The sequence below is a fragment of the Puma concolor genome, chromosome C2 (assembly GCF_028749965.1).
Source record: "Puma concolor isolate L17-30 chromosome C2, mPumCon1.1.hap2, whole genome shotgun sequence".
Lineage (NCBI taxonomy): Eukaryota > Metazoa > Chordata > Mammalia > Carnivora > Felidae > Puma > Puma concolor.
In genome coordinates, this window is record NC_141675.1 from 15183806 (window position 1) to 15201265 (window position 17460).

General features: G+C 46.7%; 1 long non-coding RNA gene across 2 annotated transcripts; it reads right to left on the reverse strand.

Moving 5' to 3' along the window:
- Positions 1–6800: 6800 nt before the first annotated feature.
- LOC147577108 (uncharacterized) lies at positions 6801–15478 on the reverse strand. 2 transcript variants are annotated; one of them, XR_015256024.1, is made up of 3 exons: positions 14896–15478; positions 11134–11313; positions 6801–9252 (listed from the first exon to the last, which is right to left on the reverse strand). It is a non-coding gene; the product is annotated as an uncharacterized LOC147577108 (long non-coding RNA). The 2 variants fall into 2 exon arrangements; XR_015256025.1 differs by lacking the exons at positions 6801–9252; positions 11134–11313 and adding exons at positions 11599–12238; positions 12694–13167.
- Positions 15479–17460: the final 1982 nt, after the last annotated feature.

The following is a 17460-nucleotide window of genomic DNA, read 5'->3' on the forward strand; positions in this document are numbered from 1 at the left end:
AGTAAGTGTTTCAGGCTTTGCAGGCTCTTTGGTCTCTGTCACTACTACTCAACTCTGCCATTATATTGAGAAAGCAGCCATTAGACAATGTACAAATGAATGGTGTGGCTGTGCTCTAATGCAGTTTTATTTACAAGTACTGTCAGTGGGCTGGATTTGGCCCCTAGGCCTTAATTTGCAGACCACTAGTGCAGACACAAACTTTAAGTTGTTTGGGTCTTTCAGTCAGGAGCTCTGCTCAAACCTCAGGGAAAAACTGGATTTGGAAGGATGATAACACTAAAGATGGCATGTCCCAGTGTTCAGAAAAAAATAGCATCTAGAAAATTTGGGCCTCACCAATGTGTCCTTAGATCCATCTAAAGGCTAGGCTCTTCCACTCAGATATAACAGACCAACTCCTCTGAAAATCTGAGTCTCAAACTCAGCAGACTTAAATCCTGGAAAATCTGTAAAGTAAGCATAAGCAACTGCCCTTGGCTACAACCTGCTTTTCTGAGCTGGAAGGATTGGTCCTCCATCTGTTGATTCTCAATCCTCTATTGGTTTTCCATTTTAGGGTAATATTGTTGTCTGCCTTGTGCCAGGTGCTGTGCTGACACACCAATCCTCAAGGCTCCCTGAAGATTCATCACACACACACACACACACACACACACACACACCACCTTAGGACCAGGTAGAAGAGTTTGTAGTGGTCCAAAAAGATTTAGTTAGTATTTCAAAGTTCCACTCTACTGCTCAGTTAATCTTCACATCAATCCTGCCAAGTAGGTACTATTGTTACTATCCCCACTTCATTAGAAATGAAGAAACTGAGACTCAGAGAGGTTCCTTACTGGCCCAAGTTGGTATCGTAAGTAAATGAAGCCAAGAGCAAGCTGGAATTCAAATTCTGGTACACCTAACTGCTATGAGTATAGGCCTTGCCTGTTCTATGACCTGTCCTCTGCCTCACTGCCCACCCCAGAAAGGCATTTAGTCATAGGGAAAAAGATCCTTACTTGCTATGGTTGTCCAGTTTCCTTTGGACAGAACCAGAGACCAGCTGATCATAGGTCTCAGCATTGGGGTGATGAGTCAGGGGACATACCCAGATCTTCCATTAGCAGATAAAATCCAAAAGGCAAGTGCCAATACTAGAGCCAAAGAAGAGAACTCTGGCCATTTCCAGAGAAGCCAAATCAGTATCAGATCCAGGGGACAGGTGTGAAGCTAGATACAGGGGAAGAGACACAAGAACCAGAGCCCCAGAGATGAGAAACAAGCTAAGAAGAAGAGGAAGAGAGAAGAAGAAGCAAACAGCTTCAAATTATAGACCAAGAGGAGCACCTGGGCAGCTCAGTCGATTAAGCGCCTGACTCTTGGTTTCAGCTTAGGTCATGATCTCACGGCTTCGTGGGTTCGAGCCCCGCTTCGGGCTCTGCACTGACAGTGGGGACCCTGCTTGAGATTCTCTCTTTCCCCGCCCCCCTCTCTGCCCCTCCCCCACTGACACTGTCTCTGTCTCTCTAAAATAAAATAAAATAAAATAAAATAAGCTTAAAAACAATTATAGACCAAGAACAGGGCTTAAAAAAATTATAGCCCGAGAACAAGGCTGGGGAATGGGGAGCCTTGAATTCGATTCTGGCTGCAAAGGAGGAAGGAGGGTAGCTTAAAACTGTGGGCTGTGGCCAGAGAGAGGTCATCGACAATGTCCTCATGAGAGAAGTGATAATGGGGTTTGAGCTGGCCCTTAAAGGGTTGGCAAGGTTGATCAGACCAGGAAGTTATTTCAGGAGACTTAAACAAATCTGGCTGTATGCCTGATCAGGGAACAGTGAGCTGGTGTTGTGGTTACGTAGAATTTAATAGGAGGCACTGCTTTTTGAGGGTTACCTACTCCATGAATCCCCTTGGTCTTTACTTTCCCAGTGGTCCAAGAACAAGAATGAAGTATCTGATGTCCATATCAAGGGATTGCCCTGCACCTAACTAGAAGGTCCAAAGCTTAAAAGATAGAGCTGGGCTTTTGTGAGCTTGTGCCGCAGGGAATCTGTTTTAGAGGTTTATCACTCTTTGTTTTAGATGCATATTATTCAAAATACAGGTCTGTCACTGAGACTCTCTCTGAAGCAGCTCGGACTTCAATAATTGGCCAATCCAGAAACCTCTAAGTCCTGAGAAAGTAAGAATTACACCACGTGCCTCTCTTCCTTCAGGCAGGGGACTGCGTCCCACCTTATAAGTGAGGCTTTGCTGTTGTTTCGTGGGCCTCTGACTTTCGAAATACGCTCTCCCCTCCTCTAAGCTCACTTCGCCCTCGCACCAGCAAAGGTTCAAAGTCTTCCTGGCTAAAACTAATTCTGAATTCTGAAATAACATCTGGGCCACTAAAGGGTGATCACGTGACAGTGTAATATTAATTTTCCAAAGAACAGAGTACAGAACATGAGCTGACTTGTCAGGACAAAGCGTCTCCCTTTCACACAAAGCTCCTGGAACAAAGATTATGAGGGGGAGCCGCCTGGGGAGGAGGGCATTTTCCCCCTAAGAAATGTCCTGTGGAGCACAGGGATCCCGACTCTCTCACAAGCCACTAGGTTGCAGGTCGCGGAGAAGGACTGTGTCGGGGTCCAGCAAAATACGGCAAGGCGAACGACCTTTCTTTTAGAAATCTTTTAAAACGGTCTCCAGGAAGAAGGAAAGTCCAAGAAAGGTGAAGAGAATCTGCAAAGCAAATGAAGGCCACGGAGGTGCCCACAACAAACAGGAACTTTGAGTGGATTTTACATTCTCATTAATATATCAGCATGTGATCATACTGCTTCCCTGCCTGCGGTCTTGAGAAGCCATAAGCTGGGAGAGCACATGGATGGCCTTGAAGCTGTGTCGGAACCTTGTGTCCACCCCGAGGAGCGAGGAGCGGAAGAAGGCAGGCTTCTCAGCGCCCCTGCCCCTCAATCCCTAATGCAAAGCCATACAAGTGCGGTGGGGGGGATTGGCAGTTCAGGGCACACTCCCTCATTGTCAGGGGGAATGCAGCAACACAAAGCCTGCTTTATTTCATTTTGTTTGAGGATTGAGAAACAAAAAGATTAGAGCACATGGCACTGTTTTTTTTTTCTGAACAGGAATAGACCAGATGGGATACAGGGCGTCTACACAATTATTTTGTTACTCTTGGGTTGTTATGTTTGCTTCTACTCAGAACAGAGCCATCGGAAACCTCAATGTCATCCAACAGGACTGCACGCGAGTGTGTGTGCTGAGTCTCTGATTGATGGGATGTCCTCTCCTCAAGGTCTTTGATTTAGAGCCATCCCAGCCAGTCCTAAGCACGGTTACGGAGCAAAATCATAGCCCACCAGAAGGCAAGTTTGGGGAGGCCCCTTAGAAATCACAGTTGCCAACCCCATACAATAAAGATGGCAAATTGAAGCCCAAAGAGATGAACTTATGAGGCTGGTCACATAGCTTGATGAGCACCTAGATGGGTCAGAAACCCAGACTCCAGCAAGATACAGTGGAAAGAACATTGGCCTATGACCTTGCAGATCTGGGTTCTTATACCTGGTCTACCAGCCACTGGCTGCCTGGGTGGTCTTAGATAAGTCACTTAGCGTCTCTGTTCTAGTTTCCATATTTATAAAAATGACTATAGCAATTTTATGCCTATCTGTCTTCTCTCGGAGGTCTGTCAGAGCAAACGGGTCTGAGGGTGCTTTACAAAGTGCTCTACAAAAACCAATGATTGTGTGTCTGTTTGTCACGTGTATATGTGTGTGTGTGTGTGTGTGTGTGTGTGTGTGTGTGTGTCTATACCAAAATGTAGGCTGCATAGTATCACGGGAGAAGAGTCCAAATTGGTTAGGATTCTTCTGGTTGTTCCGTTGTATGTAATAAATCTCAACTCAAACTTGCTTAAAAAGGAGGGTGGGAGGGAAAGAAGGGGAGTAGGGTGGGGAGACTGAGATTGATTTATTGATCCCACAACGAAAAAGTCTGAAGATTATAGGCTTCAGGTTCTGCCAGATCTAGGGACTCAAGTGATGTCGTCTGGCCCCACCCTTTCTCCTCATTCTCAGTTGTCCTCTTGGATGCTTCCATTATTAGGCTTTCTACAGTGGCTCCTGGTGGGTTCACGCTCACACTAACCTTCCAACTGTCAGTCACAAAGGAAAGAGGTGCTCCTTGCTTTCTTTCATTTAATTGACATATGGGCCTGGCTTGGGTCACATGCCCATAGAATTAAAAAAAATTTTTTTTTTAAGTTTTTTTATTTTGAGAGAGAGAGAGAGAGAGAGAGAGAGTGCAAATTGGGGAGGGGCAGAGAGAGAGGGAGAGAGAGAATCCCAAGCAGGTTTAGCACTGACAGCGCAAAGCCCAACATGGGGCTCGATCATGACCTGTGCCCAGGTGGGGAGTTGGATGCTCAATTGATTGAGTCACCCAGGTGCCCTGCCCATAGATTTTTAAAACACGGGTTGAGGAGATTGCCACATGTGAGAGTAACTTTGTGCCTGGTCTTCAGTAGATCATTTATTTGCTTTTTTTTTTTTTTTTTTAATTTTGCTTAGGCGAGTATACGAGGGATGGTGAGGGGTTCAAAGCCACGTCGTAAGGAATACGCTAAAGGGGTGGGAGAAGTTTAAAAGAGAGGGAACCATGGATACACAGAGGGACTGTTGTGATTATCTTCAGATATTTGAAGGGTGGACATAAGGAACATACTTATGTTCCGAGTAGCTAGGGAGAGCTCTGCTTGCAGCCTGTGGTGTATTTATAGATGGGGAGATTTAGAATGAATGGGGAAGCGCTTCTAACATTGGGGTTGCTGACACTGAAGTAGCCCCCCCCCCCCCCGGGATGTGCTGAGTTTCCTGTCACTTCAGATTTGGAGGTGGGCGTGGGGGCAACCACTTGTCACAAATCTGTAGAGGCGATTCAGTTCTCCTGTGAATATTTTTCCTAAAAGGTAGTGTAGCAGATGTCCCCCCACTTGTGGCCCATTGGGTTTGCCGTATCAGTGTGCTCTGGCTGACTTCCACCTTCCGGCTTCTGCCCCTCAGAGCCTGAGAGACTTTTCTGGAACTGTAGAAGGTCGCCCTGTCATCCTGTGTACGGCAGGTTTGAAGGGCTGCAAATTATTATACCCCCAGGAGCCGCCCTCCACCAGTGACTCTTAGGAGTCGGCATATAAATATCTCAGCCATCTTGCCATCTTGTAGGATAATTTCCAGGACGTGTTTTACACCTTTTCCCAGAGTTTCCCTGGGAGATTAGGCTCTAGATGTCCACAGAAATAGCGTGCTTAATGACTTATTGGCTGCCTTCCCTTCCCCATCTCACTTCCCACTCCCCTATGGCTGTCCCCGAGTCACTTCCCAAATAAACTACTCTCACCGGAATCTTCGTTTCAGGGTATGCTCCTGGGGGAACCCAAAGTAGGAGTGGTAGCTCCTAACACTATTGGTTCAGATAGTCATTTAGCAACAAACACCAGGAGTTCCTCTGGGTGGTAGGTGCCACAGGAGAAATTAAGGTGGTGAAGATGTGGCTCTCAAGCATGAGAATAGTCTGTGTGGAAGGGGGAGATGGACCGCACCTTGACCGCACCCAGAGAGGTCAGAAATGTTATGAGATGCAGCCCCAGGAGTGGTCAGGCCATCGGCCCGTGAGTCTTTCCACATTTCCTTGGTTTCCACTAGCAAAGAATATTTTTGGAACAAGAACTCCTGGAGGCCAGTCCTCCTTGCCTTTTTTGGCCAGGGCCTGCCTGGGAGTCATACCATGCACACGATGTTCTTAGGAAAACCATTCTGTCTTTCCTTCACATGCTCTCCAGGCCAGGCAGCTGGGGAGGCAACAGCAGTCAAGGTGGGCATATGTCCAGGCCCCCAGGTTGCTGGGCAGTGATGCCAGCCCAAGCATACTGAGGTTGCTTTTTTTTTTTAAGTTTATTATTATTTTCTTTCTAGTAATCTCTACACCCAATATGGCCTTCGAACTTACAACCCTGAGATCGAGAGTTGCACACTATTGCAACTGAGCCAGCCAGGAGCCCCCCTGAGATTGCTTCTTGATTTTAGAAATAAAAAAGATGAAAATCCCCCCCGTCTTCCTAACCCCTACCCACCATTTTTTTTAAAGTTTGTTCATTTGAGAGAGAGAGAGAGAGTGTGCGCATATCAGTGGGGGAGGGGCAGAGAGGGAGAGAGAGAGAGAATCCCAAGCAGACTCCGGGCAGTCAGTGCAGAGCCTGATGTGGGGCTCCATCTCAGGAACTGTGAGATCATGACCTGAGCTGAAATCAAGAGTCAGATGTTTAACTGACCGAGCCACCCAGGTGCCCCTCCCTCCCTACCCTTTTTTTTTTTTTTTTTAATTTTTTTTTTCAACGTTTATTTATTTTTGGGACAGAGAGAGACAGAGCATGAACGGGGGAGGGGCAGAGAGAGAGGGAGACACAGAATCGGAAACAGGCTCCAGGCTCTGAGCCATCAGCCCAGAGCCCGACGCGGGGCTCGAACTCCCTGACCGTGAGATCGTGACCTGGCTGAAGTCGGACGCTTAACCGACTGCGCCACCCAGGCGCCCCATCCTCCCTACCCTTTTAAGACTCAGTTGTAAACCTGCTTCCTCTGTTAAGTCTTTGTGGCCCAGCTTTTTCCCAGCCTGCTACCCCCTCTCTCCCCTGAGCCCCTCTGCCACTACTTATGGGACCCTATGGGACCTTCCCTCTTCTTGCTTTGAGTTACCACCACCCACCCTTTTCCTGTGTTTACAGTTCTTCTTTGTGAACAGAAGCAACGCTGTTTATTGAACACCATGTTTTATTGGTTATGGAGTGCAAAGTTTATGGGGAGTCAAAGATATGTAAATATGCAACTAAAAAACTTGAGAAACCCACATGTCCCTTGAGAAGGAAAAAGATAAGGAAGTTTTTACAATCGTACCAAGAGATACGTAGGTAGCTGTTGAAGAGAAAAAGGTACATGAGCATGTAAGGATATGGGGGGAACATGTCAGTTAGAAAGGTAAACTATAGCCTCAAAAAGACATGGAAAAGCCTAAAATGTATATCACCCAGTGACAGGAGGCAGTCTGAAAAGAAAATGTGCTGTGTGATTCCAACCTTTTGACATTCTGGAAAAGGTAAAAGTGCAAATACAGAGAGAAGATGGGCGGTTGCCAGTGGCTGAGGTGGGTGGGGGTGGGGTGGGTAGGGATGAATGGGTAGAGCATGGTGGGTCCTTAGGGAGGGTGAAACTATTCTGTATGCTATGTAATGGTGGATATGTGACATCATGTATCTGGCAAACCCAGAGAACCCAACAGGGAGGGCGAACCCTAATGTTAACTATGGATGCCAGTTAGTAATATATCAATAACCGCTCCTCAATTTTACCGTATGAACCACACAAGATGATAATAATAGGGGAAGCCATGGTAGGGAGGGGAAGTAAATGGGAACTCTCTGTACTATCTGCTCAATTTCCTTGCAACCTGAAACCACTCGTCTATTAATGAAAAATTATAGAACAATAGGAACAGTATGATTCTATTTGAATAAACCATCATTGCACTGGTAAGCGCGACGATTTACATGTTTGAAAGCAGCAAAAGTCTAGAAAGACCGGTACACCATGAACTGTTAAAAGTACTTCTGGCAGATGATGAGTGCCAAAGAAAAGGAAAGACTGTCACTTTTTAATGAAATATTCAGATATTAGGGGCACCTAGGGGGCTCAGTCGGTTAAGTGTCCAACCTCAGCTCCGGTCATGATCTCACTTTGAGCCCCACATCGGGCTCTCTGCTGTCAGCCAGGAGCCCACTTGGAATCCTCTGTTCCCCTCTCTCTCTTCCCCTGTCCAGCTTGTGCTTGCGTGCTCTCTCTCTCTCTCTCTCTCAAAAATAAATTTAAAGAAATTTTAAAGAAATATTCAGATATTAAATGGCACGCAGAATAAAGTCATGGCCACCTGTGTACCTCTCCGACCCCCACCAACGAACTTCTGAATCAAAACATGGGGGAAGGGATTCATATTTGCTACTCTGTGTACTTTTATATCTTACAACATCAGCACATAAGCTTATATTCCTATTGTAATTTAAAATTCCTATTGTAAAAAAAAGACAAGTCAGAGCAGTGATCGGACGACGTGCCGCGTGACAGCAAAGGTGGAAGCAATGCATTATGGCTGGAGTTGGGGAGACTCAGAGGTTGACAGACAGGTGACATTGAAGCTGGGGCGGAACTGAGGAAAAGGGAAAGGGGAATTAGCAAATGCAAAAACAAAGAGCTGGGAAGGGCCCAGCTTCTCTAAGGAGCAGAAAGTGATTCTGAAAGGTGGGGGCAGGGAGGAGGGAAAATGTCCCAAGAATTAGAATGGAGCCCGCAGTGTTTACTTCTGGTTTGATTGTGAAAGATGTTCAGTATTGCAGTGAGGAGTTTGGTCCTTACGTAATCAGCCAAAAGTATCTTGAAGCGGCATCTAAGATGCTTCAAAGACCTGCGTAGATTTGTTTTTGAAGACAGCAGCAGCAGGCAGCAGGGCCTGGATTAGAGATCACCAGACATGCTGTCAGTAGGGTGATTCCTGTGTCCTCCAGCTGCAAAGACGTTAAGAAAGCATGAGTTTTATTTTACGGTCTTTACATATTTTGTTCATTTGTGTTGGACGAGTCACTTAATTCTTGCTCCTGATGTGTTGAAACAACACAGAAATATGCCCAGCTGTCTGTGAGCGCTCCCCTTGACCTCTCCCTACCCGAGTCTTCCTGAAAGCTAGACTCTGTTAACCCTCATTATTCTGGGAAGTCACGGTACAGAGAAGACCACAGCCTTCCCATCATCCTCACAAAGGGGTATGAACTAGCTTCAGGAGGTTCCACTTAAAAGCAGCTATGTTACATGAGCAAGGCACTAAATTCCCAAAGTCCCAGTGATGACATCCCCTTTCTTCAGAGCTTCTTGGAGATCCTTCGTATTTTCTCCTTAATGGCGTGCCATTGATTTTGTGAGTTCAGAAGTGAATGACCGCTTGGCCCTCATGAAGCCAATTGTCTTTTCCAGGAGACAGTCTGTTTTTGCCTGTAATGACGAAGGGTCACTATTTGTGAGTCTCAGTATCTGAAACAGAGAGGCGTCTTGATTTGGGGAGGGGGGGGGCGGGAGTGTCACAGACTGGGTCTTCTGGGAAATTCGCTGTGAGATGGAGTTACTGTGCCAGAGGCTGACAGGGGAGGGCTCCTGTGATCCACATCTGTGGAGAGGAAGGAAATGAAGCGCAGTCAGCTGGGGGGGAGGGAGAGCAGTCATGCAGGTCCAATGAGGGCCTCAGCCAACCTCACAGGGAGTTCTGAAGATGGGAGGATCCTTCAAAGTTCTGGACTGGGACAAGAGGGCAGGGCCTTTACACCCCACGCCAGTCAGCAGTGGGTTTGGATGGCTGTGGGAGAGAGACGCCATGTTGGGAGAGGCAGCTCTCCTCAGCTGAGGCAATCCCCGGCAGGGGCTGAGCTGAGAGCATAAGACTTCCCATCCTGAAGTGTGATCTGAGGTATGCATCACAATGTCTACCCCGGAGGTGAGGCATCCAGGGGCCTTCCTGACACCCAAGGAAATCCATGGGAGCCCTAGGCTTCCAGGAGGATCTCCTCTCCTTTTCCTCTTGAGCTTCTGCAGTGGCAAAGGGCCTTGCCAAAAGCCCTCAAGAGTTCTTAATCTTTTTGACAACTACTTACTGTCTGCCGTGTCAACGCCAGCATCACAGCAATGCGTTAGCACAAAAGTGCTTACGTTCTAGAGGTGGTGGGGTGCAGACCATAAACAAAAGAACTGATTAGAAGACACAGTCTGTACTGTGGTGAGGTTTGCTGTGGTACAGGAAGGCGGATGGGAAGTGCTATAGGGTGGGGGTGGGGCAAGGATTTCCAGGCAGACCGACTAGGAAGGACAGAGGTTTGAGTCTGGCTGTTGAGAACAGTGAGCAGGCTGCCATGGCTGGAGTAGTGCAAAAGAAAGACAGGACTTTCAGGAGGGGCCCCAGAGGTGAGCAGAGCCATTGGGGAAGGGCCTGGAATTTCCACGAGCCTTGTGGGTCACTGTGAGAATTTGGATTTTTCCTCTGACGTGGGGAGTTGGTGGAGGGTCCTGGGCACAGGGGACATGATGTGGTTGACATTTTAACAAGATCTGTTGAGATCTGTTGAGAATAGACTATGGGGAACAAGAGCAGAAGCAAGGAAGGCAGTGAAGGAGGCTATCACAATGGTCCCGCTGACAGATCAAGCATGGATTGGACTGGACCAGGGCGGTAGCAGTTGTGATGGTGGGAAGTGATGGTATGATAGGAAAAGATAGCATTCAGTAGTCAGAAAGGGAGAGGCTAGGACTTGAAGGTCCCTGCTTGGCAAAAAACACCGATTTTAAAACATTTCTTCTGGGAAGGGCAGGCCTCAAGCAAACTCCCTCAGGCATAAAGTTCCTCTTGAGAATGGGACGGACAACTACCTACTCCCCCTCAGGTTTCCCTCAGGAATTTGACCGACAAAAGACCCGACTAAAAAGAAGTAGACCGTAAAATGCATGACCCACAAGGAACAGTTTGACCATAGACCACCCCTCATACAATGGAAAGGAGCCAATCAAAAAGGAAGGATTAGACGTTTACAGTTCTCAAGCCAATAAGGGTAGAACTGGAGAAGGAATGAGGGGGAAGGGAAAGGGGCCAACCTAAGCCGATAAAAGAAAGACCCTTGCCTGTTGTCGGGGGGCATTCACTTTCAAATGCCCCCTCTGTGTAAGAAGAGCTTCCATACTATTCTCACTTCATAACCTTATACTCTAAGAAACTTTTGCCCGCTGCTCACTTCACTGTGTCCAGCTTTTCATTCTTCGAAGCGGAGAGACAATGAATCCCGGGTATTAAGGTAAAAACCCCTGCAACAATGGTACCCCGAGCGCATTTCAACGATGAAGGCAGGGGCACCTGCTGGTGAGTTCCATGTGAGTCCTGAGAAACAGGAGTCAAAGATGCTCTAGCCTCAGGCAACTCGGAAGATGGCATTTTCATTAACAAAGATGAGAACCACCGGAGGAGATTTAGGGGTCGGAAGCAATCAGGAGCATATTGCAGACTTACTAAATTTCAGAAGATGTTAGCACATGCCATGTTTCCATTGGCTGGCTGCTTTTCATTAGCTCCCCAGCCTCTCAGTAGAGGGATTACTTTCCGAAGTGGGATCCGTGTCTGCCAAGCTAGACCATGCCTGGAATATGCCCTCTTCACTCCCTGGGCTTTTCCTCCAGAGCACATGGTAGTCTGCAATGATAGATGCGTGATTCTTGGATTAATTTGTACCTCCCTCACTAATTCGCAAGGTCCATCCCCAGCTTTAAGATCAGTGTCCGTTGTGTTGCAACTATTACCATGAATGAATAAATGGAAAAACTGCGTGTGGAGGAGGAAAGGTGTGTTTTGCGCCTCCTCCCTGCTTCTTTTTTGTGAAAGTTGGCAGAATCCTCAACTCAGAGCAACTCTACTTCTTTTTTTTCTTTTTAATTTTTTATGTTTATTTACTTTTGAGAGTGAGAGAACTAGAGCACAGGCAGGGGAGCGGCAAAGAGAGACGGAGACATAGAATCTGAAGCGGGCTCCAGGCTCTGAGCTGTCAGCACAGAACCGGAGGCGGGGCTCGAGCCCGTTGACCGCGAGATCATGACCTGAGCTAAGGTTGGACGTTTTACCAACCGAGCCATCCAGGCACCCCAGAGCAGCTCTATTTCTAAAGTCTCTACCACCAACCAGTCCTCTATGCCTCCCCTGAAGTTATGTCTCTAAACCCAGCCCTGGTGGCAAAGAGCATGCAATATGGAGTTCAAAATCTGGGTGACCTTGAGCAAATTTATTAACCTTTCTATGTCTTAGGAAATAATAATTAGTACCCATCTCATAGGACTATGGCTAGGATTAAGGAAAATAATTTATGAAAAATGCTTAGTGCAAAGACTAGCAAATAGTATGTGCTTAATAAACGTTAGTTGTTGTTGTTGTTGTTATAATTATTTTATCCATCGTACCTTGAAGAGTCATCATGGTTCACTCTGGTGCCTACAAAACGATGTTTGAACTCTACAGCAGGTAGGGGCATCTAGGTGGCTCAGTCAGTTAAGCGTCCAGCTTTTGATCTCACCTCAAGTCTTAGATCTCCGGGTCATGAGTTCAAGCCCTACATTGGGTATGAAGCCTGCTTACAAAAAAAACAGCAACAATTCTACAGCAGGCATCCACGCCCACCACCTTCTATTACATCTTAATTTCATTGTCTGCACTCCCCTGCCCAACCCCACGATTTCCCACTATCCTTTGTACTTTCCTGCAGCCCACTCCTTCTATTTGCAATGTCTTTATCTCATCCTTCTGCCTGTCAGGCTCTGACCCATCTTCGGGACCCAGCTCAAATGAGGAGCACTGTTGCATAATTATTTTTCTAGCCCCCCCGCCCCCATTGTAGAAAACAGAGCCCAAGGCAAGGATTAAAGTGCTCACACTACACTGGGGAGGCACAGATCCAAGGCAGCAGGGATGGGGAAAGTGCAGTGGGACAAGGGAGGATGTGAAGCAATATGACCTGATGCTCCACTGCGTTGAACACAGGTTGTCATGCGTGTGTGTCTGCTCTGCACATGGAACTTCTCTCACCCCGAAGTCGTCCACAGCCACAGGAGACAGAGAGGAGGGGCAAGCTTCTCTCCAGCTTCCCCTTGGTGGCAGTTGGCCCCATAGGGCCACTCCTGGATGCATCATTGTCTCCCTTCTCTCCGTCCCATGTCCCGCAGCAGGATGTTTCATCCAAATCCAGAAGCAGGGACACAAGAGTGTCTGCCTGACCAGCAGCAGGTGCCAGCCAGATGGCAAACCTTTTCCACTTCACGGGAAGTGCCTCGTTGGTCCTGGGCAGCTGCAATGGGATTGAGGAGGTGGGCGGTGCCAGACAAATGAGTAGACACAGAGGATATGCATCCTTCGCGGTGCCCAGGCGGTAAAGCTCGCGGATTCTGGAGGAGACCGCTTCCCACGATTCACAAGCTGTATGAGCTGGGCAATTCACTGAATTCCTCTCTGTGAGTTTTCTGTCTTTTCTCTTGTCGCTTGCACTTTGAAAAACTTTTAAACCTGCAGAAAATTTCAAGTGTGGCACAAAACCTCCAGTATACCCGTCATCCGCATTCACCAATTGTTAATGTTCTGCCACGTTGCTTGTGACATTCTCTCCCCCGCTCCCCCTGCCTCTCTTTCCCTCTCTCTCCACACACGCACAAACACACGCGCGTGTGCACCCACATATTGACACACGCAATTATAACTATTTTCTGAAGGATTTGAGAGTAAGTGTGTATCATGCCCCTTTCTTCCTAAATACTTCGGGGTGACTTTCCTCTGAACAAAAATATTCTCCTGTATCATCACAAAACGCTATCAAAATCAAGAAAAGTAGCATTCATACAATGCTGTTATCTATCTAATCTACAGTCTGTATTGACATTTCACCAGTTGTCCCAATGATGTCCCTTATCACACATTTTTCAGTGTCCCAGTCTGGCTAACGGGACCAATGCTAGTGCTGTCTCATGAGGTTGTAATGAGATGGAAATGAAATAGTACATGTAAGGCACTGCAGGGCAGGCCCTGGCACAGAGTAACAACTCCGTAACTGCTAGCTACTTCTAGAATGATTCCTAACTCTTCAGTGAGGTCCTTCGAGTCCCCTTCCCCTCAATTCAAAATCAGTCTCTTCCCTCTGTGTTTCCTTAGCACCGTATTTCTACATGCCTTGTAGCAGTTTCACATTAGTCTTGTTCATAAGCTTCTTAAGACCCCAGGGCTAACTCCTCTTTGCTTCTCCCTATGGCTCCAAGAGCATCTCGTACATAGTAGGGCAGCACTGAGTTTTTTTAGATGAAAGCAGAAGGTTGCTGAAGGAGATTGGAGGGAATGTATCTCACAGTATTGTGCTAGTAGACACGTTTTTGTCTTCAAAGAACTTATGAGGGGCACCTGGGTGGCTCAGTCGGTTAAGCGTCCGACTTCAGCCCAGGTCATGATCTCACGGTTCGTGAGTTCGAGCCCCGCGTTGGGCTCTGTGCTGACAGCTCGGAGCCCGGAGCCTGCTTCGGATTCTGTGTCTCCCTCTCTCTCTCTCTGCCCCTCTCCCGCTCATACTCTGTCTCTCTCAAAAATAAATAAACATTTAAAAGACATTTAACATTTAAACATTTAAAACAACAAAGAACTTATGATTCATGAGGGTAAAGAGAAATACACAGGTGAAGAGTTAAAATGAGAACTGAACTGATCTCAAAGCAGCCTCTGGGGAAGGGCTAAAAGTGAATAGGATAGACAGAAATTTGGGGAGTTTAAAGGAGGAACAGACTCTGGAAAGGAAAAACAAATAAGTCACTTCCAGAGAGTATTCAACATGGCCTCCCCAACAAAACAGACTTTGTGGAAGCCTGATAAACCAAAGTTCTAAGGGCAAAGCTCTCAGATACACTTTCCTGAGGCTTGTGAGCCTGGGTGAACAGCTGAATTACATTTCAGCCTCCCTTGCTAAGATGACGTTCTGGACAAAAGGACCTGGGCGGAAGTGATGTTCTCCACTTGCAGGCCTGGCCCGTCAAAATCTCCCGTGTGCCCTCTCCCCTTCCCTCTCCCTCTCCAGTGGCTTTGGAGACCACGTGTGGAAAACCGTGATGCACAGGTGGCCTGAGCATGAATCTCCGCACGACTAGATGAAACAGAATCCCCACCCCCTCCAGCCCACACTGCTGTGAACAGGAGGCAACTTTTCTGCACTGCATCACTGGAAGGTGAAGGCTGCTGGTTACGGCCACCATTACTTACCCTGTCTAGTGCACAGTTAAAACTGAAGGCTGGATTCAGAAGACTCATGTTTATATCTTAGCTTCATCGCTTGGTCACAGATGAGCCAGGTCAAGTCACTTCATCTGGGAACTGCTGTGAGGAGTCAATGGAAAAAGGCTTTATAAACTCTGAACGTGCTATAAACGTCGGATGTTATTAGTATTCATCCATTCCTCCTAAACTGGCCAAAATAACAGTCCAAGAATAGTATACAGGGATTAGTCATTCTTTCCAAACTAACAAAAAGAAGAACACAGACTGGGGTCTCATGATACTGGTATTAACTCAAGTGTTGGGAAAGGAGTTTGGGTCAGTCTACGGAAGGCCAGTGATTTTCTTCTGAACTGGGGCGACTTTTCTGCTTTGCTATCAAGGGGTAAAATTTTTGTGAATACTCCCTTATTTGGAGGTAACCTCAACATCGTGATCTCTCAATAGTTCAGCTTCTGTTGAGGGAAGGCAACAAGAAGAAAAGAGAGAATTATTTCTAGGTGAATTTTAGCAATTATTTTCCTCATAGTCAAATACATTCAAAGTATCCTTTGGGGCCTCAGGTTGCCCGGTATTTTTGTATTTCTCACAAACGCTGACGATTCTTTGCTTTATCAAGGAGGTAAGGATGATCCAGAAATCATATTCCAACATGAATTATATGTTAAAGGGAATGAAGGACAGGACCAAGAGACGTCCAAGACTGAGAGAATTACTCCCCTCGCACATTCCACCAGATTGCTGAATACCAGAGCAGTCCTGGGGGTGGGTAGGCAGGCTTCCCGGTGCGAGGTTTGGGGGTTGGCAAAGTATCTCAGCCTCAGTGAACAACTTCCAAGGCACCAGTGGGAGCTCGTGAGGCCACCCACTGACAGGATATGGCCCTTCACTGGTGACAGTTCCTGCTGCAGCCAGATGAAAGCAAGAGGCAGAGTTTGATCATTAAAACCATCTGGGCCCTTTATTCCTGGACCTGAATCCAGCCCATTCTAAGGAAATGATTTCTTAAGCTAACCATTGCTCCTTTTTCCCCTTTTCTTATGACTCCGCTTCCTGTGTGTAGCGACACGTCCCCCTTCTCCCTAGACTTTATCAGCTTCTCTTGTTTTCTTTTACATTTTGGGGTTAGGGATGATTCCAGAAAATGAAAGCCCTTCCTTCTTTTCTGGATCTTTTTTCCCTAGGATTGTATTCCCTTCCTCCCCTGTTGGCCCTACCGTTCGTCAGATTTGTTTTCACTTCCATCTGGATTTGGGGCACTGGAATGTGAATCAGAAGACTTAGGCTCTTGATCATCAGCGCACGAAGCAACTTTATTCTGCTCAGACTCCGTATTTCGTCTGTAAAACTAAAGTTCAAACCAGAGCGACTCCCTATCTACTTCCTCCTTAGGTTCTGTGTAACATCAGTTCCCCATCAACAGCAGAAAAAAAGACATCTTCAGAGCTGTCTCATTCTGCAGTTGAGTGGATGTTCCTTGTTTGTCTTTTTTAAGATTAAAACAAATGTTCTTTTAATTTATTCTGAAAGAGAGAAAAAGAGCACGAGTGGGGGAGGGTCAGGGAGGGAGGGGGAGAGAGAGAGAAAATCCCAACAGGCTCTGCACTGTCAGCACGGAGCCCGAGGCGGGACACCATCTCACAAGCCCTGAGATCATGACCCGAGGCAAAATCAAGAGTCAGACGCTTCACTGACTGAGCCACCCAGGCACCCCTGTTCCTTGTGTTTTGGAGTGAGACATCTGGGTGAATTTCCAGAAGAAGCAAATTGAAATCCTGGCATGCGAATAAATTAGGAGCAGAAGAGGCCTCAAGCTTAGAAGGACCACACATTATACGTGAGGTTTGGAACTTTATTCACTGTGTGGTGGAGAATCTTGCAAGTGTGACCAGATTGTGTTTTAGGAAGTTCATTTTGATGGTTTATACCAAGTATGGTGAAGATAGGAGACAGTGCCACCAAAAAACTACCACCATTTTTCAGGCAAAAAATGAACAGGATTTAAAGTAAGAAAGTGGAACTTAGTTGGAAAAACCAGGAGGGGGCAAATTTGATACATTTGGGGATTGGTTGACTGATTGACTGGGGAAGTTCAAGAGGGAGAGGAGTCCAGGATAACATTCAATGATTCCAAGGGATGGATTTCTCACAACGATAGTGGACACCTATGACTTTTTACTGAGGAAAAAAATTACACCCTTTCTTCTGAGAACTGTTAGCAATTTACTTTAAGGGAGATACTATTTTTCCCATAATTTTGAGCCCACGGCCTTAACTGATAGGTCTAGAAGGACACCTCCCCTGTGACAATCATAGAACCCCAACCCACTAACAGCAGTTAATGGATACAGAGGAGGGCAACTGATTCGAACCAAACCAATCAGAGTGCTTGTCCAGACTTTTGAACTTGGAACCAAAGCAAGCTTTAGTCTGGCCTTTTTAGAGATAGAAGTTTTCCAGGGACTGAACCTTTTGTGACCACCCCCCCCTCCCCCAATTGATATAATTTATATATTGCAGCCTAATCCCCAACATGATGGTATTTGGAGGTGG